The sequence below is a fragment of the Heptranchias perlo genome, unplaced genomic scaffold (genome assembly GCF_035084215.1).
Source record: "Heptranchias perlo isolate sHepPer1 unplaced genomic scaffold, sHepPer1.hap1 HAP1_SCAFFOLD_49, whole genome shotgun sequence".
Lineage (NCBI taxonomy): Eukaryota > Metazoa > Chordata > Chondrichthyes > Hexanchiformes > Hexanchidae > Heptranchias > Heptranchias perlo.
This window is the reverse complement of record NW_027139505.1, coordinates 8,461,453-8,485,812: the sequence shown is the minus strand read 5'-3', so window position 1 is coordinate 8,485,812 and position 24,360 is coordinate 8,461,453. Positions and strand designations below refer to the sequence as shown.

Sequence of the window (24,360 nt, the reverse complement as noted above, 5' to 3'; positions counted from 1 at the left end):
TTGCAAGGAGCGGTGGATTCAGTACATATCTTACATTAAATTCTGTACATTACAAGAAGTGGTGGACTCAGCACATATCTTCTATTTCGTTCTGTACAAAAAAGGTGGGGTGGACTCAGTGCAAATCTTATATTGCATTATGTACAATACAAGTTGGGGTGGACTCCTGACATATCTTATTTTACATTCTGTACAATACAAGGCAGGGTGCACTCAGTACATATCTTATATTACATTCGGTACATTACAAGGTGGGTTGGACTCAGTAGATATCTTACATTACATTCTGTACATTACCAGGTGGGGTGGACACAGTACATATCTTGGGTTAGATTCTGTACAATACAAGGTGGGGTGGACTCAGCACCTATCTTATATTACATTCTGTGCAATACAAGGTGGGGTGTACTCAGTATAAATCTAACATTACATCCTGTACAATACAAGGTGGGGTCGACTCAGTGCATATCTTATGTTGCATTCTGTACATTACAAGGTGGGGTGGACTCAGTACATATCTTATATTACATTCTGTATAATACAAGATGAGGTGGACTCAGTCCGTATCTTAAATTACATTCTGTACAATACGAGGTGGGCTGTACTCAGTACATATCTTATGTTACATTCTGTATAATACAAGGTGGGGTGGACTCAGTACATACCTTATATTGCATTCTGTACATTACAAGGTGGGGTTGACTCAGTAGATATATTATATTACAAGCTGTACAATACAACGTGAGGTGGATTCAGTACATAGCTTCTAATACATTCTGTATAATACAAGGTGGTTTGGACTCAGTACATATCTAAAATTACATTCTGTACGTTACAAGGAGTGGTGGACTCAGTCCATATCTTGTATTAAATTCTGTGCATTACAAGGTGGGTTGGACTAAGTTAATATCTTTGATTACATTCCATAGAATACAAGGTGGGGTGGACTGAGAACCTATCACATATTACATCCTGTACACTAGAAGGAGGGGTGTACTCAGTTCATATCTTATATTAAATTCTGTATAATACAAGGTGACGTGGACTCAGTCCATCTCTTATATTACATTCTGTTTTGTACAAGGTGGGGTGGACTCAGTACATGTGACATATTACATTCTGAACATTACAAGGTGGGGTGGACTCAGTGCATCTCTTATATTATATTCTGTACAATACAAGGTGGTGTGGACTCAGTGCATATCTTATGTTGCATTCTATACATTACAAGTTGCGGTGGACTCAGTCCATATCTTATATTACATTATGTACAATACAAGGTGGGGTGGACTCATTACACATCTTATATTACATAATGTACATTAAAAGGTGGGGTGGACACAGTACGTATCATATGTTACGTTCCGTAAATTAGAAGGTGGGGTGGACTCAGTACATATCTTATATTACATTCTGAACAATACAAGGTGAGGTGTACTCATTACATATCATATTTTACATTCTGTAAAATACAAGCTGGGCTGGACTGCTTACATATCTCATATTTCATTCTGTACAATACAAGGTGAGGTGTACTCATTACATATCATATTTTACATTCTGTAAAATACAAGCTGGGCTGGACTGCTTACATATCTCATATTTCATTCTGTACAATACAAGGTGGGGTGGACTCAGTACACATCTTATATTACATTCTGTACAGTACAAGCTGGGGTCGACTGCTTACATATCTTATGTTACATTCTGTACAATACAAGTTGTGGTGGAGTCAGTACATATCTTATATTACATTCTGTGCATTAAAAGGTGCTGTATGCTCAGTACATATCTTACATTACATTCTGCATAGTACATGGTGAGGTGGACACTGTCCATATCTTATATTACATTCTGTACATTACAAGTTGGAGAGGACTGCTGACATATCTTATGTTACATTCTGTACTGTACAAGTTGGGGTGGACTCAGTAAATGTCTTATATTACATTGTGCACAATACAAGGTGGGTTGGACTCCGTGCATATCTTATTTTACATTCTGTACAAAACAAGGTGAGGTGGACTCAGTCCATATCTTATATTACATTCTGTACAGTACAAGCTGAGGTGGGCACTGTACATATCTTATATTACATTCTGTACATTACAAGGAGGAGTGTTCTCAGCACATATCTTTTATGATATTCTGCACAATACAAGGTGGAATGGACTCAGGACATATCTTACATTACATTCTGTAGAATACAAGGTGGGGTGGACTCAGTACATATCTTATATTACATTGTGTATAATACAAGGGGGGTGGACTCAGTCCATATCTTACATTACATTCTGTACAATACAAGGTGGGGTGGACTCAGCACATATCTTCTATTACATTCGGTATAATACAACGTGGGGTGGACTCAGTACATATCTAAAATTACATTCTGTGCAATACAAGGTTGGATGGACTGCTTAAATATCTTATATTACATTCTGTTCTATATAAGATGGGGTGGACTCGGTACATATCTTATGTTACATTCTGTACAATACAAGGTGGGATGGACTGCTTACATATCTTGTATTACATTCTGTACAATACAAGGTGGGGTGGACTCAGTACATATCTTAAATTACATTCTGCTCAATACAAGTTGGGTTGTACTCATTACATATCTGACATTATATTCTGTACAATACAAGCTGGGTTCGACTGCTTACATATCTCATATTTCATTCTGTACAATACAAGGTGGGGTGGACTCAGTACACATCTTATATTACATTCTGTACAGTACAAGCTGGGGTCGACTGCTTACATATCTTATGTTACATTCTGTACAATACAAGTTGTGGTGGAGTCAGTACATATCTTATATTACATTCTGTGCATTAAAAGGTGCTGTATGCTCAGTACATATCTTACATTACATTCTGCATAGTACATGGTGAGGTGGACACTGTCCATATCTTATATTACATTCTGTACATTACAAGTTGGAGAGGACTGCTGACATATCTTATGTTACATTCTGTACTGTACAAGTTGGGGTGGACTCAGTAAATGTCTTATATTACATTGTGCACAATACAAGGTGGGTTGGACTCCGTGCATATCTTATTTTACATTCTGTACAAAACAAGGTGAGGTGGACTCAGTCCATATCTTATATTACATTCTGTACAGTACAAGCTGAGGTGGGCACTGTACATATCTTATATTACATTCTGTACATTACAAGGAGGAGTGTTCTCAGCACATATCTTTTATGATATTCTGCACAATACAAGGTGGAATGGACTCAGGACATATCTTACATTACATTCTGTAGAATACAAGGTGGGGTGGACTCAGTACATATCTTATATTACATTGTGTATAATACAAGGGGGGTGGACTCAGTCCATATCTTACATTACATTCTGTACAATACAAGGTGGGGTGGACTCAGCACATATCTTCTATTACATTCGGTATAATACAACGTGGGGTGGACTCAGTACATATCTAAAATTACATTCTGTGCAATACAAGGTTGGATGGACTGCTTAAATATCTTATATTACATTCTGTTCTATATAAGATGGGGTGGACTCGGTACATATCTTATGTTACATTCTGTACAATACAAGGTGGGATGGACTGCTTACATATCTTGTATTACATTCTGTACAATACAAGGTGGGGTGGACTCAGTACATATCTTAAATTACATTCTGCTCAATACAAGTTGGGTTGTACTCATTACATATCTGACATTATATTCTGTACAATACAAGCTGGGTTCGACTGCTTACATATCTCATATTTCATTCTGTACAATACAAGGTGGGGTGGACTCAGTACACATCTTATATTACATTCTGTACAGTACAAGCTGGGGTCGACTGCTTACATATCTTATGTTACATTCTGTACAATACAAGTTGTGGTGGAGTCAGTACATATCTTATATTACATTCTGTGCATTAAAAGGTGCTGTATGCTCAGTACATATCTTACATTACATTCTGCATAGTACATGGTGAGGTGGACACTGTCCATATCTTATATTACATTCTGTACATTACAAGTTGGAGAGGACTGCTGACATATCTTATGTTACATTCTGTACTGTACAAGTTGGGGTGGACTCAGTAAATGTCTTATATTACATTGTGCACAATACAAGGTGGGTTGGACTCCGTGCATATCTTATTTTACATTCTGTACAAAACAAGGTGAGGTGGACTCAGTCCATATCTTATATTACATTCTGTACAGTACAAGCTGAGGTGGGCACTGTACATATCTTATATTACATTCTGTACATTACAAGGAGGAGTGTTCTCAGCACATATCTTTTATGATATTCTGCACAATACAAGGTGGAATGGACTCAGGACATATCTTACATTACATTCTGTAGAATACAAGGTGGGGTGGACTCAGTACATATCTTATATTACATTGTGTATAATACAAGGGGGGTGGACTCAGTCCATATCTTACATTACATTCTGTACAATACAAGGTGGGGTGGACTCAGCACATATCTTCTATTACATTCGGTATAATACAACGTGGGGTGGACTCAGTACATATCTAAAATTACATTCTGTGCAATACAAGGTTGGATGGACTGCTTAAATATCTTATATTACATTCTGTTCTATATAAGATGGGGTGGACTCGGTACATATCTTATGTTACATTCTGTACAATACAAGGTGGGATGGACTGCTTACATATCTTGTATTACATTCTGTACAATACAAGGTGGGGTGGACTCAGTACATATCTTAAATTACATTCTGCTCAATACAAGTTGGGTTGTACTCATTACATATCTGACATTATATTCTGTACAATACAAGCTGGGTTCGACTGCTTACATATCTCATATTTCATTCTGTACAATACAAGGTGGGGTGGACTCAGTACACATCTTATATTACATTCTGTACAGTACAAGATGGGGTTGACTGCTTACATATCTTATGTTACATTCTGTACAATACAAGTTGGGGTGGAGTCAGTACATATCTTATATTACATTCTGTGCATTACAAGGTGCTGAATGCTCAGAACATATCTTACATTACATTCTGCATAGTACATGGTGAGGTGGACACTGTCCATATCTTATATTACATTCTGTACATTACAAGGTGGGGAGGACTGCTTACATATCTTATGTTACATTCTGTACTGTACAAGATGGGGTGGACTCAGTAAATGTCTTATATTACATTGTGCACAATACAAGGTGGGTTGGACTCCGTGCATATCTTATTTTACATTCTGTACATTGCAAGGTGGTGTGTTCTCAGCACATATCTTTTATGATATTCTGCACAATACAAGGTGGGGAGGACTCAGTACATATCTCATATTACATTCTGTATAAAACAAGGTGGGGTGACTCATCACATATCTTACATTACATTCTACCAATACGAGGTGGGGTGGACTCAGTACATATCTTAGATTACATTCTCTCCAATACAAGGTGAGGTGGACTCAGTACATTTCTTATATTACATACTGTACAATACAAGGTGAGGTGGACTCAGTACATATCTCATATTGCATTCTGTACAAGACAAGGTGGGGTGTACTCATTGCATAGCTAATGTTACATTCTGTACAATAAAAGGTGGGGTGTACTCAGTACATAACTAAAATTACATTCTGTACAATACAAGCTGGGGTGGACTCCTGACATATCTTATTTTACATTCTGTACAACACAAGGCGGGGTGTTTTCAGTACATATCTTAAATTACGTTCTGCCAATACGAGGTGGGGTGGACTCAGAACATATCTTATGTTACATTCTGAACAATACAAGCTGGGGTGGACTCCTGACATATCTTATTTTACATTCTGTACAGTACAAGGCTGGGTGTTTTCAGTACATATCTTAAATTACATTCTGCCAATACGAGGTGGGGTGGACTCGGAACATATCTTATGTTACATTCTGTACATTACAAGATGGGGTGGACTCAGTACATGTCTTACATTACATTGTGCACAATGCAAGGTGGGTTGGACTCCGTGCATATCTTATATTACATTCTGTGCATTACAAGGTGGGGTGGACTCAGGACATATCTTATTTTACATTCTGTACAATACAAGGTGGGTGGACTCAGTCAATATCTTATGTTCCATTCTGTATAATACAAGGCGAGGTGGACTCAGTTCATATCTTATATTGCATTCTGTACATTACAAGGTGGGGTGGACTCAGTTCATATCTTATATTACATTCTGTACATTATAATTTGGGGTGGACTCAGCACATATCTTATGTTACGTTCTGTTTCATACAAGGTGGGTTGGACTCAGTGCATATCTTATGTTATATTCTGCACATTATAAGGTGGGGTGGACTTAGTCCATATCTTATATTACATTCTGTACTATACAAGGTGGGTGGACTCAGTGCATATCTTATGTTACATTCGGTACTTACCAAGGTGGTATGTGCTCAGTACATATCTTACATTACATTCTGCATAGTACAAGGTGAGGTGGACACTGTAGATATCTTATATTACATTCTGTACATTACAAGGAGGGGTGGACTCAGTAAATATCATATATTACATTCTGTACATTGCATACAGGTGTGGACTCAGCCCATATCTTATTTTACATTCTGTACAATACAACGTGGTGTGGAGTCAGTATACATCTGCTATTACATTCTGTCCAATGCAAGCTGGGGTGGACTCCTGACAGACCTCATTTTACATTCTGTACAATACAAGGCGAGGTGTTCTCAGTACATATCTGATATTACATTCTGCCAATACTAGGTGGGGTGGTCTCACTAAATATCTTATGTTCCATTCTGTATAATACAAGTTCAGGTGAACTCAGTACACATCTTATATTACATTCTGTACATTACAAGGTCGGGTGGACTCAGTACATACCTTGGATTACATTCTGTACAATAAAAGGTGGGATTGGCTCAGTAAATATCTTATATTACATCCTGTACAATACAAGGTGGGGTGGACTCAGTACATATCTTATGTTACGTTCTTTATATTATAAGGTGGGTTGGACTGCTTGCATATCTTATTTTACATTCTGTACAATACAAGATGGGGTGGACTCAGAACATGTCTTATATTACATTGTGCACAATACAAGGTGAGTTGGACTCCGTGCATATCATCGATTACATTATGTGCATTACAAGGTGCGGTGGACTCAGGACATACCTTATATTACATTCTGTACATTAATAGGTTTGGTGGACTCAGAACATATCTTATATTACATTCTGTACAATACAAGTTGGGGTGGACTCAATAAATATCTTATATTACATTCTGTTTGATACAAGGTGGCTTGGGCTCAATACATATCTAAAATTACATTCTGTACAATACAAGGTGGGGTGAACTCAGTACATATCTCATATTACATTCTGTATTAAAATCGGTGGGGTGTACTCATCACATATCTTATATTACATTCAGTATCGTACAAGGTGAGGAGGACACTGTACATATCTTATATTACATTCTGTACATTACAAGGAGGAGTGGAATCAGTACATATCTTATATTGCATTCTGCACAATACAAGGTGGGGTGGACTCAGTACATCTCTTATGTTACATTCTGCACATTACAAGTTGGGGTGGACTCAGTACACATCTTATATTACATGCTGTACAGTACAAGCTGGGGTTGACTGCTTACATATCTTATATTTCATTCTGTACAATACAAGTTGGGATGGACTCAGTACATATCTTATATTACATTCTGTACATTACAAGATGGGGTGGACTCAGTACATGTCTTACATTACATTGTGCACAATGCAAGGTGGGTTGGACTCCGTGCATATCTTATATTACATTCTGTGCATTACAATGTTGGGTGGACTCAGGACATATCTTACATTACATTCTGTACATTACAAGGTTGGGTGGACTGAGTACATATCTTACATTACATTCTGTACAACACAAGGTGGGGTGGACTCCTGACATATCTTATATTACATTCTGTACATTACAAGGTGGGGTGGACTCAGTACATATCTTACATTTTATTCTTTATAGTACATGGAGGGGTGGACTCAGTACATATCTTATATTACATTCTGTACATTACAAGGAGGTGTGGACACAGTACATATCTTATATTACATTCTGCACAATACAAGGTGGGGTGGACTCAGTATACATCTGATATTACATTCTGTACAATACAAGGTGGGGTGGACTCCGTACATATCTTACATTTCATTCTTTATAGTACAAGGTGGGGTGGACACTGTACATATCTTATATTACTTTCTGTACATTACATGGAGGGGTGGACTCAGTACATATCTTATATTACATTCTGTACATTACAAGGAGGTGTGGACTCAGTACATATCTTATATTACATTCTGCACAATACAAGGTGTGGTGGACTCAGTACTTGTCTTATATTACATTGTGCACAATACATGGTGGTTTGGACTCAGTACATATCTTCTATTACATTCTGTAAAATAAAAGGTGGGGTGGACTCAGTACATATCTTATGTTACATTCTGTACATTACAAGTTGAGTTGGACTCAGTACACAACTTTTCTTACATTCTGTACAGTACAAGCTGGGGTTGACTGCTTACATATCTTATATTTCATTCTGTACAATACAAGTTGGGGTGGAATCAGGACATATCTTATATTACATTCTGTACATTACAAGGTAGTGTGTACTCAGTACATATCTTACATTTCATTCTTTATAGTACAAGGTGAGGTGGACACTTTACATATCTTATATTACATTCTGTACATAACATGGAGGGATGGACTCAGTACATATCTTAAATTACATTCTGTACTTTACAAGGAGGTGTGGACTCAGTACATATCTTATATTACATTCTGTACAATACAAGGTGGGGTGGACTCAGTATACATCTGATATTACATTCTGTACAATACAAGGTGGCTTGGATTCAGTACTTGTCTTGTATTACATTGTGCACAATACAAGGTGGGTTGGACTCAGTACATATCTAAAATTACATTCTGTGCAATACAAGGTTGGATGGACTGCTTACATATCTTATATTACATTCTGTTCTGTATAAGATGGGGTGGACTCGGTACATATCTTAAGTTACATTCTGTACAATACAAGTTGGGATGGACTCAGTACCTATCTAAAATTACATTCTTACAATAGAAGGTGGGATGTACTCATTACATATCTTATATTACATTCTGTAAAATACAAGCTGGGTTGGACTGCTTACATATCTCATATTTCATTCTGTACAATACAAGGTGGGGTGGACTCAGTACATATATTTTATTACATTCTGTACAATACAAGGTGGGGTGGACTCAGTATAAATCTGACATTACATTCTGTACAATACAAGGTGGGTGGACTCAGTGCATGTCTTGTATTATATTGTGCACAATACAAGGTGGGTTGGACTCCGTGGATATCTTATATTACATTCTGTACATTGCAAGGTGATTTGTTCTCAGTACATATCTTATATCATATTCTGTACGATACAAGGTGGAATGGACTCAGTACATATGTTATATTACATTCCTTGCATTACAAGGTGTGGTTGTCTCAGGACATATCTTATATTACATTCTGTACATTACAAGGTTGAGTGGACTCAGTACATATCTTATATTACATTCTGTACAATACAAGGTGGGGTGGACTCAGTACTTATCTAAAATTACTTTCTGGACAATACAAGGTGGGATAGACTCAGTGCATATCTCATATTACATTCTGTATAAAACATGGTGGGGTGTCCTCATCAAATATCTTATATTACGTTCTGTACAATACAAGCTGGGTTGGACTGCTTACATTTCTCATTTTACATTCTGTACAATACAAGGTGGGGTGGACACATTGCACATCTTATATTACATTCTGTACAATACAAGCTGTGGTGGACTCAGTACATATCTTATATTACATTGTGAACATTACAAGGTGGGTTGGACTCCGTACATATCTTATATTACATTCTTTACATTACAAGGTGGTGTGTACTCAGTACATATCTTATATTGCATTCTGTATCATGCAAGGTGAGGTGGCCACTGTACATATCTTATATTACATTCTGTACATTACAAGAAGGATTGGAATCAGTACATATCTTATATTACATTCTGTACAATACAAGGTGGGGTGAACTCAGAATGGGCGACTATTACACGGAGAGGGAATATTACACAGAGGGCAATATTACAGAGTGTGGAATATTGCAGAGAGGGGGAATATTTCACAGATGGTAACATTACACAGGGGGGGAATATTACACAGAGGGGAATATTACACAGAGTGTGGGAGAAATTGAACAGGGAGGGGGAGAGATTGTACAGGGAGGGGGAGAGATTGAACAGGTCGGGGCGAGCTGCTAATTCAATCAAGAGAAAAAAGTTAAGGGATAAGCTGTTGACATTTCGCTCACAGCAACTGACAGAACATAAGTTGCAAAATGTCCAGAGCAGGTGTGTGCGGGCCCAGGGACAGGAGAGAAAACAAACCCAGGGGAGGTTTGGAGCCTGCAACAAACACCGAGCAGCGCAGACAGACAATGCGTCACCGGTTCGAGGCATTCAGAGGAAAGGCAGGGGTGAAACAAGCTGCAGACTTGGATTGGGGAGAGATTCTGTGCAACTGGGGGAGTGTGAGAGAGGGGGAGAGAGAGGGAGGGAGAGAGAGGGAGGGAAAGAGAGGGAGGGAGAGAGAGGGAGGGAGAGAGAGGGGGGAGAGAGAGGGAGGGAGAGAGAGGGGGGAGAGAGGGGGAGAGAGGGCGGGGGAGAGAGGGAGATAGAGGGCGGGGGAGAGAGAGAGAGAGGGAGAGAGAGAGGGGGTTGAGAGAGAGTGGGGGGAGAGAGAGGGGGTGAGAGAGAGGGGGAGAGGGAGGGAGGTAAAAAGAGAGAGTGAGAGAGGGAGTGGGAGGGAGGGAGTTCTGGGCTCTTGCTGTGCCTTTTTAATCCCTTACATTTGTATTTTAATCAATTCTCTCTCTCTCTCTCTCCCCTCAGGAATATTTTTGATGAAATGCTGCAAGGGGATGATCCAGAAAGAGACATTTTGTGAGGAAGAGTAGGAGTGGGAAAAATCCTGGGCCAAGAATAGTTCTCTCCGCTGCGGACTGACTGACTGAGACCTTCACCGCAGCCTGGACCCGATGGGGGGCACGTGAGTGATGTCTGGCTTACTCTGGGGTCACTGGGTGCACACTGGGATCACTGGGATATTCAGGGGACACTGGGGGGATCACTGGGACATTCAACGGACACTCGTGGGGGTGGTCACTGGGACATTGTTGTGCCAGTTCTTGTTGTTGTGTTTGTGGTCTGAACATCAAGACCACCACTCTGGCATCACTCTGGGCTGACTGGGTGCACCCTGACATCATTCTGGGTTCACTGCGGGATCACTGGGGACACTCTGTTTGCTACTTGCCGCCATCTGACGAAGGTGGTAACCACACTGTCCATTTAACAGTGTATTTAATGATAAAGAAACCTACCATTTACCCACACTGTCCATTTAACTGTGTATTTAATGATAAATAAACCTACCATTTACCCACGTTGTCCAATTAAAAGTGTAATTAATTACATATAAACACTCCATTGACCCACACGATCCATTTAACAGTGTATTTAATGATATATAAACCCACCATTTACCCACACTCACCATTTAACAGTTTATTTAATGATATATGAACCCACCATTTACCCACACTGTCCACTTAACAGTGTATTTAATGATATTTCAACCCACCATTGACCCAAATTGTCCAATTACCAGTATATTTAATTATATGAATCATTCGTCTGAAGGTTTTGGTTCGAATGAATAAAACTCCGCTTCAATCAGCGATAGATTGAAACAAGCTGTGGAGGGAGAGTTCACATGAAGATAAATGTTGGGGATTGTTTGTTGCCGCCGCTTCAGGCTGTGTCTCCGGCCCGAATGAATCCTCAATCCTGGTCAAAAAACAAGCGGGGAATTAGTGAGAAAGGGGGAAATATCGCAATCTATCCCAGGGATTGATTACAACAATCCCCCCCTCGGAATTATCAACACAATCTATCCCCGGGATTGATCACAGCAATCCGTCCCTCGGAATTATCACCACAATCTATCCCTGGGATTGATCACAACAATCCGTCCCTCGGAATTATCACCACAATCTGTCCCTGGGATTGATCACAACAATCCGCCCCTCGGAATTATCATCACAATCTGTCCCTGGGATTGATCACAACAATCCGTCCCTCGGAATTATCACCACAATCTGTCCCTGGGATTGATCACAACAATCCGCCCCTCGGAATTATCATCACAATCTGTCCTCAAACACTTTCTCTCTTCGGAAACTTTCAAACCGGGGAGGGGCCATGTATGACCGTCTGTGAACCTCCTCAAAATGTGAGCAATCCAATCTTCATATCAGGAATGATCCATTCCGGATTTAACAATGTAACTGGTGAATCTGCTGAATATTTACTATGATATTAAGCGGAAAGGATAGGGTGGATAGAGAGAAACTCTTTTCGCTGGTTGGGGATTTTAGGAGTCGGGGGCACAGTCTAAAAATTAGAGCCAGACCTTTCAGGAGCGAGATTAGGAAACATTTCTGCACACAAAGGGTTGTCGAAGTTTGGAGCGCTCTTCAGCAAATGTCAATTGATACTAGCTCAATTGCTAAATTTAAATCTGCGATAGATAGCTTTTTGGCAACCAAAGGTATTAAGGGATATGGGCCAAAGGCAGGTATGTGCAGTTAGATCACAGATCAGCCATGATCTTATCAAATGGCGGAGTAGGCACGAGGGGCTTGATGGCCAACTCCTGTTTCTCTGTACTTTGCTCCTAAATGTAACTTTGGAAAGTCAGTACTGATTCTCCCACTGATTGAGGTGATTGATGCTCAGCGGTAGTTTAATTCGGCGGTTAAATGGTTAATGTCCTCACCGACAGACACAGCCTCTCCTCAGCTCACTGACGAAACACTGGCTATTGGCCCAGGGTTGAAGCGCAAACATTAGAAAATCGATGGGTCTTCAGTAAACAATGTCCCTGAAGCAAATGTAACAATTTATTTCGAACCAAATATCTGTTTTACTGAACTGCCCTGGAACAAGAAGAGAAAAGATAAAATGTACAACTGACTTTGTTCACAATTGACTTGGCAGCGAATTGTCAACCCGGTTCGATTTGATTCCACCAGAAGGGCCGCTCCCTGTTCTGAAACAAATGAGGAATGTTTGTGTTGAAATCCATCCTGATGTTTGGCAGCAGCTTTCATGGAGGGCGGAGCTCTGAATCTCACATAAGAAGGAGCAGATCAAACTCCCTAGTTTTGAACTGTTAAAATAAAGCAAAGAACTTGTACTCGATTGATTACAATGAAATAACAAGGATATAATTTGCAAAATCTGCACGGATATTGAGGACGGAAAATCCTTGCGGGATCAAGGTAAGGTTAATGTGGTGTCAATGTCTTTTTTAATTAACTTTTTCTGCCTCTTCCTCTTTTCCAAAGCCAATTTCCCGCGGTCAGATATGTTCCCCTGGCGGACGGAGCTCTCTAATCCTCGCGGATGGAAATATTCACTAATTGTTCGCTCAGACACTGACTGAAGGCCCGCTATTTCACACAGCGAATTTGAGGGCTTATCCCTTTATGGACTCCTCCAATCTCCCCACAGACACATTTTAAAGCGGTTACAGGACAGAAAGCAGGAACACGAACTCTGGAGATTTACACCTTCCTTGTCCAGCGGTGCCTACTTCCCATGTCAGGTGTGGGAAACTGTCCGTTTTCACTCCATATGCATTTATTTTTAACTGTGACACTGGCTCTTCTTACTCACTGAGCCGTTTTGTGCCTGGTACAATATATTGATTTGATCAAAGACTGATCGAACACACAGTTCAGCTCAGGAAAGGGTTAACACATTCGCAATGGCCGAATATTGCGCTCTGCTGGTCACCTGGAAAATCAGCCCATGGTTACCCGAGGCCGGACTGAAGGTGATCCAATCGCAGGATAGGAGCAAAGTAGGAGATAAATCTTGTTCCTGATTAATTATAATTAATTCGTGTCATGCGAATTAGATGGGGAGAATGGAGCAGGGACTACTGTTTTCTCTAAAATATGTTGTTGAGGATGTTATTTGTTAAACTGGCTCAACTGAAGAAAGAGAGGCCGCTCCCTTCAGACAGAAACAAACTTCAGGAATGTTTTAACGGGAAACTTGTTCCGGGCTGAAACCATCTTTCACACAGATCGGTGCTTCCTGATCGATAACCTTGGTAATTTGAGAAGTTACTTTTAACATCAACAGGTAGGAGGGTCCGTTCACTAATCTTTACAAAAAAAGTAACAATTCAATTTACCAACAGTAGGTAGACCCATCACTAATCTTTATATGAAAAATAACAACTCAATTTACCAACAGTTGGTAGTCCCTTCGCTAATCTTTATATAAAAAATAACGACTGAAATTACCAACAGGCAGGAGGGTCCATCAATTATCTTTATATAAAAAGTAACGATTGAAATTACGAACAGGGAGTAGAGCCCATCACTAATCTTAATACAAAATGTAACTACTGAATTACCAACAAGTAGAAGAGTCCATACAATAATTATATAAAATGTAACAACTCGATTTAACAAGTGGTAGGAGTGTCCATCACTAATCTTTATACAAAAAGTAACGACTGAATTTATCAACAGGGAGGTGTGTCCATCATTAATCTTCATATGGAAAGTAACAACTCAATTTACCAACTGAAAGGAGGGTCCATCACTAATCTTTATATGAAAAGTAACTACTGAAAATGCCAAAAGGTCGGAGCATTCATCCCTGATCTTTATATAAATAGTAACGACTGAAATTACCAACAGGTAGCAGAGGCCATACAAGCCTTAAAATAAAAATAACAACTCAATTTACCAACTGGTAGGAGGGTCCATCACTAATCTTTATATAAAAAGTAACCACTGAAATTAACAACAGGTAGAAGAGTCCATCACTAATCTTTACATAAAAAGTAACGACTGAAATCACCAACAGGGAGGAGGCTCCATCACTAAACTTTATATAAAATGTAACGACTGAAATTACCAACAGATTGGAGGCTCCATCACTAATCTTTATCGAAAGATTAACCACTGAAATTAACAACAGGGAGGAGAGTCCATCACTAATCTTTATATAAAAACGAACAACACAATTTACGATCCGGTCGGAGGGTCCATCACTAATCTTTTATAAAAAGTAACCACTGAAATTGACAACAGGGAGGAGGGTCCATCACTAATCGTTATATAGAACGTAACTATTGAATTATCAACAAGTAGAAGAGACCATACTAATCTTTTGTTGAATATTAACAACTCAATTTACCATCTGGTAGGAGGGTCCATCACTAATCTTTATATAACACGTAACAACTGAAATTACGAAAAGGTAGGAGGGTCCATCACTAATCTTTATGTATAAAGTAACAGTTGAAATTACCAACAGGTATGAAGGTCCATCACAAATTAAATATAAAAAGTAACTACTGAAATTTACAACATAGAGAAGGGTCGATCAATAATCTTTATATAAAACGTATCAACTCAATTTACCAACAGTTAGGAGGGTCCATCATATTTTTTGTCAAAAGAGTAACCACTGAAATTATCAACAGGTAGGAGGGTCCATCACAAATATTTTTGTAAAAAGCAACAATTGAAATTACCAAAAGGCAGGAGGACCCATCACTAATCTTTATATAACACGTAACAACTGAAATTGCGAAGAGGTGGGAGGTTCCATCACTAATCTTTATGTATAAAGTAACGGTTGAAATTACCAATAGGTATCAAGGTCCATCACCAATCTTAATATCAAAAGTAACTACTGAAATTAACCACAGGGTGGAGGGTCCATCACTAATCTTTCTATAGAATGTAACCACTGAAACTGCCAACAGGTAGGAGCATCCATCACTGATCTTTATATAAATAGTAACTACTGAAATTGCCATGCGGGAGGAGGGTCCATTACTTATCTTTATATAAAAAGTTACTACTGAAATTACCAATAGGTAGATGAGTCTATACTAATCATTATATAAAAATTAACAACTCATTTAACCAACTGGTAGGAGGGTCCATCACTAATCTTTATATAATACGTAACAACTGAAATTACGAAGAGGTAGGAAGTTCCATCACTAATCTTTATGTAAAAGGAACGATTGAAATTACCAATAGGTATCAAGGTCCATCACTAATCTTTATATAAAAAGTAACTAGTGAAATTTACAACAGAGAGGAGGGTCGATCATTAATCTTTATATAAAACGTATCAACTCAATTTTCCAACAGGTAGGAGGGTCCACCATATTTTTGTATGAAGAGTAACTACTGAAATTATCAACAGGTAGGAAGGTCCATCACGAATCTTATTGTAAAAAGCAACAACTGAAAATACCAAAAGGGAGGAGGGCCCATCACTAATCTTTATTTAAGAAGTGACAACTCACATTTCCAACGTGTAGCAGGGTCAATCACTCATCTTCATATGAAAAGTAACTACTGAAATTAACAACAGGATGGAGGGTCCTTCACTAATATTTCTATAGAATGTAACCACTGAAATTGCCGACCGGTAGGAGGGTCCAACACCAATCTTTAGATAAAGAGTAACTATTGAAAATGCAAACAGGTCGGTTCATCCATCACTGATCTTTACATAAATAGTAACTACTGAAATTACGAACAGGGAGGAGGGTCCATTACTTATCTTTATATAAAAAGTAACGACTGAAATTACCAACAGGTAGAAGAGTCCATACTAATCTTCATATAAAAAGTAACAACTCGATTTACCATCTGGGAGGAGTGTCCATCACTAATCTTTATACAAAAAGTAACTGCTCAAATTACCAATAGGTAGAAGAGTCCATCACGAATCTTTACATAAAAAGTAACGACTGAAATCACCAAAAGGGACAAGGCTCCATCATTCAACTTTATATAAAATGTAACTGCTGAAATTGCCAACAGATTGGAGGCTCCATCACTAATCTTTATATAAAACGTAACTACTGAAATTACCAACAGGAATCAGGGTCCATCACTAATCTTGATATAAAAAGTAACCACTGAAATTAACGAAAGGGAGGAGAGTCCAGCACTCATCTTTTTCTAAAAAATAACAACGCAATTTGCCATCTGGTAGGAGGATACATCATTCATCTTTATATAAAAAGTAACCACTGAAATTAACGACAGCGAGGAGGGTCCATCACTAATCTTAATATAAAAAGTAACGACTGAAATTAGCAACAGGGAGGAGGGTCCATCACTAATCTTTATATAGAATGAAACTACTGAATTATCAACAAGTGGAAGTGTCCATACTAATCTTTTGTTAAAAAATAACAACTCAATTTGCCATCTGGTATGAGGGTCCATCATTAAACTTCAAATAAAAACTGAAATTAACAACAGAGAGGAGCGTGCATCATTTATCTATACAAAGCATGTAAACAATGAAATTACCAGGAGGCAGGAGGGTCCATCACTAATCTTTATATAACACGTAATAACTGAAATTACGAAGAGGTAGGAGGCTCCATCACTAATCGTTATGTGTAAAGTAACTGCTGAAATTACCAACAGGTATGAAGGTCCATCACTAATCATTATATAAAAAGTAACAACTCAATTTACCAACTGGTAGGAGGGTCCATGACTAATCTTTATGTATAAAGTAACTGCTGAAATTACCAACAGGTATCAAGGTCCATCACTAATCTTTATGTAAAAAGTAACTACAGAAATTTACAACAGGGAGGAGGGTCGATCCTTAATCTTTTCATAAAACTCATCAACTCAATTTACTAACAGGTAGGAGGGTCCATCATATTTTTTGTACAAAGAGTAACCACTGAAATTATCAACAGGTAGGAGGGTCCATCACGAATCTTTTTATAAAACGTAACAACTGAAATTACCAAAAGGCCTGAGGGCACATCACTAATCTTTATTTAAAAAGTGGCAACTCACATTTCCAACGGGTAGCAGGGTCCATCACTAATCTTTATATAAAAAGTAACTGCTGAAAGTAACAACAGGGTGGAGGGTCCATCACTAATATTTCTATAGAATGTAACCACTGAAATTACCAACAGGTAGGAGGGTCCAACACCAATCTTTATATAAAAAGTTACTACTGAAAATGCCAACAGGTCGGAGCATCCATCACTGATCTTTATATAAAAATTAACGACTGAAATTAACAACAGGTTGGAGAGTCCATCACTAATCTTTACATAAAAAGTAACTACTGAAATCACCAACAGAGAGGAGGGTCCATCACTAAACATTATATAAAATGTAACTACTGAAATTACCAACAGATTGGAGGCTCTATCACTAATCTTTATATAAAAAGTAATCACTGAAATTAACAACAGGAAGGAGGGTCCATCACTAATCTTCTTTAAAAGTAACGAATGAAATTAGCAACATGGAGGAGGGACCATCACTAATCTTTATATAGAATGTAATTACTGAATTATCAACAAGTAGAAGAGTCCAAACTAATCTTTTATTAAAAACTAACAACTCAATTTACCATCTGGTAGGAGAGTCCATAATTAATGTTTAAATAAAAACTGAAATTAACAACAGAGTGGAGCATGCATCATTTATCTCTAGAAAGCATGGAAACAATGAAATTACCAAGAGGTAGGAGGGTCCATCCCAAATCTTTATATAACACGTAACAACTGAAATCACGAAGAGGTAGGAAGGTCCATCACTAATCTTTATGTCCAAACTAACTGCTGAAATTACCAACAGGTATGAAGGTCCATCACTAATCTTTATATTAAAATTAACCACAGAAATTACCAAAAGGGAAGAGTGTCCAACACTAATCCTTATATAAGAAGTTACTACTCAAGTAACCAAGAGGTAGGAGGGTCCATCACTACTTTCCATATCGGAAGTAACCACTGCATTACCAAGAGGTAGGAGTGTCAATCACTCGTCTTGATATGAAACGTAACAACTCAAATTACCAACACGGAGGAGGGTCCATCATTAATTATTGAATAAAAAGTAGCAACTGAAATTACCTACAGGTTGGAGGGTCCATCACTAATCCTTATATAAAAAGTAGCTACTCAAATTTCCAACAGGAAGTAGGGACCATTATTAATCGTTTTATGAAAAGTAACTATTGAAATTACCAACAGGCAGAAGGGTCCATCACTTATCTTTATATAAAAAGTAACTACTGAAATTGCCAGCAGGGAGTAGGGTCCATCATTAATCTTTATAAGAAACGTAACTACTGAAATTACGAACAGGGAGTGGAGTCCATCACGAATCTTTATATAAAATGTAACGACTGAATGACCAACAAGTAGAAGAGTCCATACAATCATTATATGAAAAGTAACAACTCAATTTACCAAGTGGTAGGAGGGTCTATCACTAATCCTTATATAAAAAGTAACTACTGAAATTTACAACAGGGAGGAGGGTCGATCATTAATCTTTATATAAAACGTATCAACTCAATTTTCCAACAGGTAGGAGGGTCCATCATATTTTTTTATATAAAGAGTAACTGAAATTACCAAAAGGCAGGAGGGCCCATCACTAATCTTTATTTAAAAAGTGACAACTCACATTTCCAACGGGGAGCAGGGTCCATCACCAATCTTTATATAAAAAGTATCTGCTGAAATTAACAACAGGGTGGTGGGTCCAGCCCTAATATTTCTACAGAATGTAACCACTGAAATTACCAACAGGTAGGAGGGTCCAACACCAATCTTTATATAAAACGTTACTACTGAAAATGCCAAAAGTTCGGAGCATCCATCACTGATCTTTATATAAAAATTAACTACTGAAATTAACAACAGATAGGAGGGTCCATCACTAACCTTTATATAAAAAGTAACTAATCAAATTGCCAATAGGTAGAAGAGTCCATCACTAATCTGTACATAAAAAATAACTACTGAAATCACCAACAGGGAGGAGGGTCCATCACTAATCTTCATATGAAAATCAACGACTGAAATTACCAACATGTCGGTGGGTCCATCACTCATCTTTATATAAGAAGAAACTACTGAATTTACAAACAAGGAAGAGAGTCCATCACTAATCTTTATTTTAAAAAACATCGACTGAAATTACCACCTTGCAGGTGGGTCCATCACTAGTTTTCATATAAAAAGTAACGATTGAAATTATCAAAAGGGAGGAAGGTCCATCACTAATTTACATGAAGTGTAACTGCACAATTTAATCTTGTTATTATATTAGTGCCAGCGAATAACTTCAACTATAGTTTGATGAAACTACTAACTGAGATTAATCGCGTTTACATTTCCACAGTGTGGAAAGGATAATACAGTGACTGATAGTTTGATTAGTTGCTCTTGCCTGTGTGCACACACAGAAGGAGGCACACGCACACGTGGAGAATTATGATTTTAAAATTGCCGTCAAATCTACAACTTATATATTTGTGGTGTTTGCTGAGATTGTAAGACCCCTAAGAATAATCCAAAAATAAATGTGCAGCATCTGTTTAAAGTTACACAATTCATAAATTATACATTAGTGTTCAATTAGTAAAATTCCTGACCTCCTACAGTGCTCATTAGTCAGGTGCTGATACCATGAGAGATAAGGTAAATATATTCAAAAGGAAGTACCAACCAAAACGCATCTCCCTGAACACACGGACAATGTCACTACCCTTCGAGAGCAGAGAAATCACACCCAGCTCCATATTGTGTTTGTCGATAATTATCAGGTTCAAAAAATAAAAGAATTTAATATAAAAACTCAACAAATCAAAAGAATTAAAAAAACAAATCTATGAATAAAATAATACAATAGCGCCAGACTGAGTAAAACTGAGTGAAGGATCATTTAATTCATCACCTCGATCCATATCACCCTTCAGAATATTCACTACCTCAGGAATAAGTATGGTGCTGGCCTGCACTGCAAGTAAATCTTACCAACTGGTGCTCCCAGTGCAGAATTTCGGACATCCAGAACTGGGTTGTGGAAATCAGCGGGACTCATTGAGTTTCACTGGGCAGCTGTCTGTGCCGCACCTGATGTGGAGAGTTGATCGTAACAGTCGAGAAGTGCCCGATCCAAGAGCTAACAGCTGTTGTACTGATGGGGAAGGAGGGACTTGATATCACATTTAACAAGCCAACGTTCCTCCCTCTCATTTTAATATTTCAGTCTAACCTTCCTTTAATATACTTATTACAGAGCATCACAATCTTGGAACGCCTGTCACCACCATGGCTGAAGGTCCAAACAGGGGAGAAGATCCAACATCATCAACAAGAATGAGAATAGACACCGGTCGGTTCAGAACAATCTTTCAAATATCAATTGTGTCCGGATAAAGGGTCCAGATCATGAAAAATATCCTGTTGTTCAAACAGGAAGAAGAAACCGAGCATATAGTGTGTAGATAAAAGAATGTGAGTGACCATCTACCGGACCCTGCGGTCACAGTTGGAGGGATCTCAGTATTGGAACTGTCCAATAGACAACTGATGTTATGGACTGTAAGGCGGATAGAAACAGTCACTCAGATTGGTCTTCCTGAGTAACAGTGTGAAACCAGGGAGCAGTGGGAGGCAGCCCGAGTGGGAGATAGGTGAGAGGAGGTGGGACACAGGAATAGGAGAGCGAGAGTGGTGCGAGATTCTATAGTCAGGGGAATAGACAGACTCTTCTGCAGACCTGAGCAGGTCCAAGTGATACGTTGCCGCCCTGGTGCCAGGGGGAAGAACTTCCTGGAACCGGTGGGACCATCTCTGGAAAGGAACGGAGAGCGGAAAATAGTCATGGTCGGAATCAATAACACGGTTCGAATTACGTTTATAAAGGGAATATTAAAATTTGAGCTCTGGACTGAAAAGCATGGCCACAGGTTGGTGATCTCCGAATTGTGGTGCACTGGGCCCTTACTGAGGACAACATGACGCTGGTGAATGTGTCGCTGGAGGGCTGGAGCAGGAGTGAAGGGTTCATGTTCTTGGGACACGAGGGAGAGTTCAGGAAGAAGGGAACGGACGGTTACGATCTCAAGCAACCAACAAAAACGGTTTGACAGACTGGGTGTATGGAGCAGTGGGAGGGTTTCACCTGATTAGACTGGAGCGTGTGAAATATCCGGAACTGAGACTAGAGAGTGGAAATAATAAAACTGTTGGAGCAGGAACAGAAGATTTATGAATTTTTGAAAAGAGATTACCAAGAAAAAAGGAAGGAGTTTTTTGAAGTAGTGACAGAAGATGTAACTTGATATCTAAAAATTAAAAAAAACGAGACCGTGTCAACATTCCAGTGAATTGGAGTTCAGATTGTGTGTTATGTCTGTGAATCGAAAAATCATTCCAAACACGTTTGGAAAGTTAGACTCTTGAGGGATGTGATATGGTATCGATCAGACAGGGCTGGATTGGATGAACTTTTGGCGAGATACAAAATATTGCCTACAGTTTCTAAAAATGATGGCAGATATGAAAATGATGGTTTCAAAGAATCAACGTATCACAGTATCAAACTATCGACAGTAAAAGTATTCCATACAAAGATGTCGATACAGCATCTTCAGCGAGAGTGAGGAGGGTGTGGAGCCATATTTCGAGACAACTGTCGAGAAGGATTTGGCTCTGAATGTAATAGCCGAGGTGGATTAGTCACTGAGCTCAGAGACAACGTACCCGAGGCTGTTAAAGGAAGTCAGAGAACAGATAGGAGGGACTCTGACCATATTTTTCCAAAACTCACAATTTTTGAACACGCAATTGTTAATGAAAATATCCAGGTGGACTGAAAGAGACCAAGTAATGTCTGTGTTAAAACAGGGAGAATGTGGCAATCAGATAACCAGAGACTTATTAGACAACGTGAGAGGGGAGAGATACAAAAGGGTCCAGAGGGTCCAGAGGGGCAATTTTTTCACTCAAAGGGTGGTGAGTGTCTGGAACGAGCTGCCAGAGGCAGTAGTAGAGGCGGGTACAATGTTGTCTTTTAAAAAGCATTTGGACAGTTACATGGGTAAGATGGGTATAGAGGGATATGGGCCAAGTGCAGGCAATTGGGACTAGCTTAGTGGTATAAACTGGGCGACATGGACATATTGGGCCGAAGGGCCTGTTTCCATGTTGTAACTTCTATGATTCTATGATTCTATGATTCTATAACGTTATTTGTGGGCAAACTTCTCGAATCTGTAATTTCACGTCGAATCATTTATGATTCAGTGAAGGCTGGAACAGATTATCTGCAGACATTTGACATTGTAGTTGACAAATTTGATACAGCCTTATTGAGACGTGACTATATAGATCAATGGATTGTAACACATGCGGTATATATGAGTTTTCAGAAGGCATTTGATAACGTGGCTCACAGGAGGCGGCACCCGTTTGGTGTAAGAGGAAATTTAACCGCCCGGATGGAAGGTCGATAATATGTTTAGTTTTCTCCATTGTTGTTCACAGACCGAACACTGCGATCACTGAGGTCTTGACAAAGTCTGACGGTTAACAACTGTTGCAGTTGACGAAATTCTATCGGGACAGACGAGAACAGGCAGTTGAAGAAGGGATGGACGGAGTTAGCTCATTGTCAACACACGAGTGACATTTCAGTGGACAAGCACATCGGGTAAGTGGGAGGGGAACGTGATGAGTTTGCATTATTTAAACATTACAGAACCAACAGGATATCAGAACTGGTTGTCGTGGTCCATATTGGTACCAACGATATAGGTAAAAAAGGAATGAGGTCTGGAAGGTGAATTTAAGGAGTTAGCCGATAAATTAAAAAGCAGGACATCAAAGTTAGTGATCTCAGGATTAGTACCGGTGCCACGTGCTATTGAGTATAGGAACAGGAGAATAGACAGGGTGAATGCGTGGCTGCAGGGATGGTGTAGGAGGGAGGGATTCCGATTCCTGCGACATTGGGACCGGTTCTTGGGAAGATGGGACCTGTACAAGCGTGACGGGTTACACCCGAGCAGGACCGGGACCAATGTCCTCGCGGGGGTTTTTGCGAGTGCTGTTGGGGAAGGTTTAAACTAGAGTTGCAGGGGGATGGAAATCTGAGCGCGGAGTCAGAAGAGAATAAAATTGAGAGCAGCAAGAGAGGGGAAGACCCAGGGGAAATCTACAATACAAATAGGACAAACAGTTGTTCAAGAACAAGTGAGAGGGAAAAGCGTAGAGCAGCGGAAAGGAAGTGTACGACAGATTTATTAACAACGAGAAAGCGTATGGCGATTAACACAGCATCAAA

At 39.0% G+C, this 24,360-nt stretch overlaps 1 long non-coding RNA gene across 9 annotated transcripts in view; it reads left to right on the top strand.

Moving 5' to 3' along the window:
- LOC137313856 (uncharacterized) overlaps positions 1 to 24,360 on the top strand; it is a 271,375-nt gene that overhangs the window by 177,465 nt on the left and 69,550 nt on the right. For 5 of the 9 annotated variants that reach the window (XR_010961095.1, XR_010961093.1, XR_010961088.1 and 2 more), the window contains 4 exons: positions 11,006 to 11,162; positions 13,175 to 13,458; positions 21,310 to 21,527; positions 23,562 to 23,727. This is a non-coding gene — a long non-coding RNA (uncharacterized lncRNA). Of the gene's footprint in view, positions 1 to 11,005; positions 11,163 to 13,174; positions 13,459 to 13,524; positions 13,785 to 21,309; positions 21,528 to 23,561; positions 23,728 to 24,360 lie in introns of all 9 variants that reach the window. The other 4 variants (XR_010961090.1, XR_010961091.1, XR_010961092.1 and 1 more) reach the window with 4 other exon arrangements.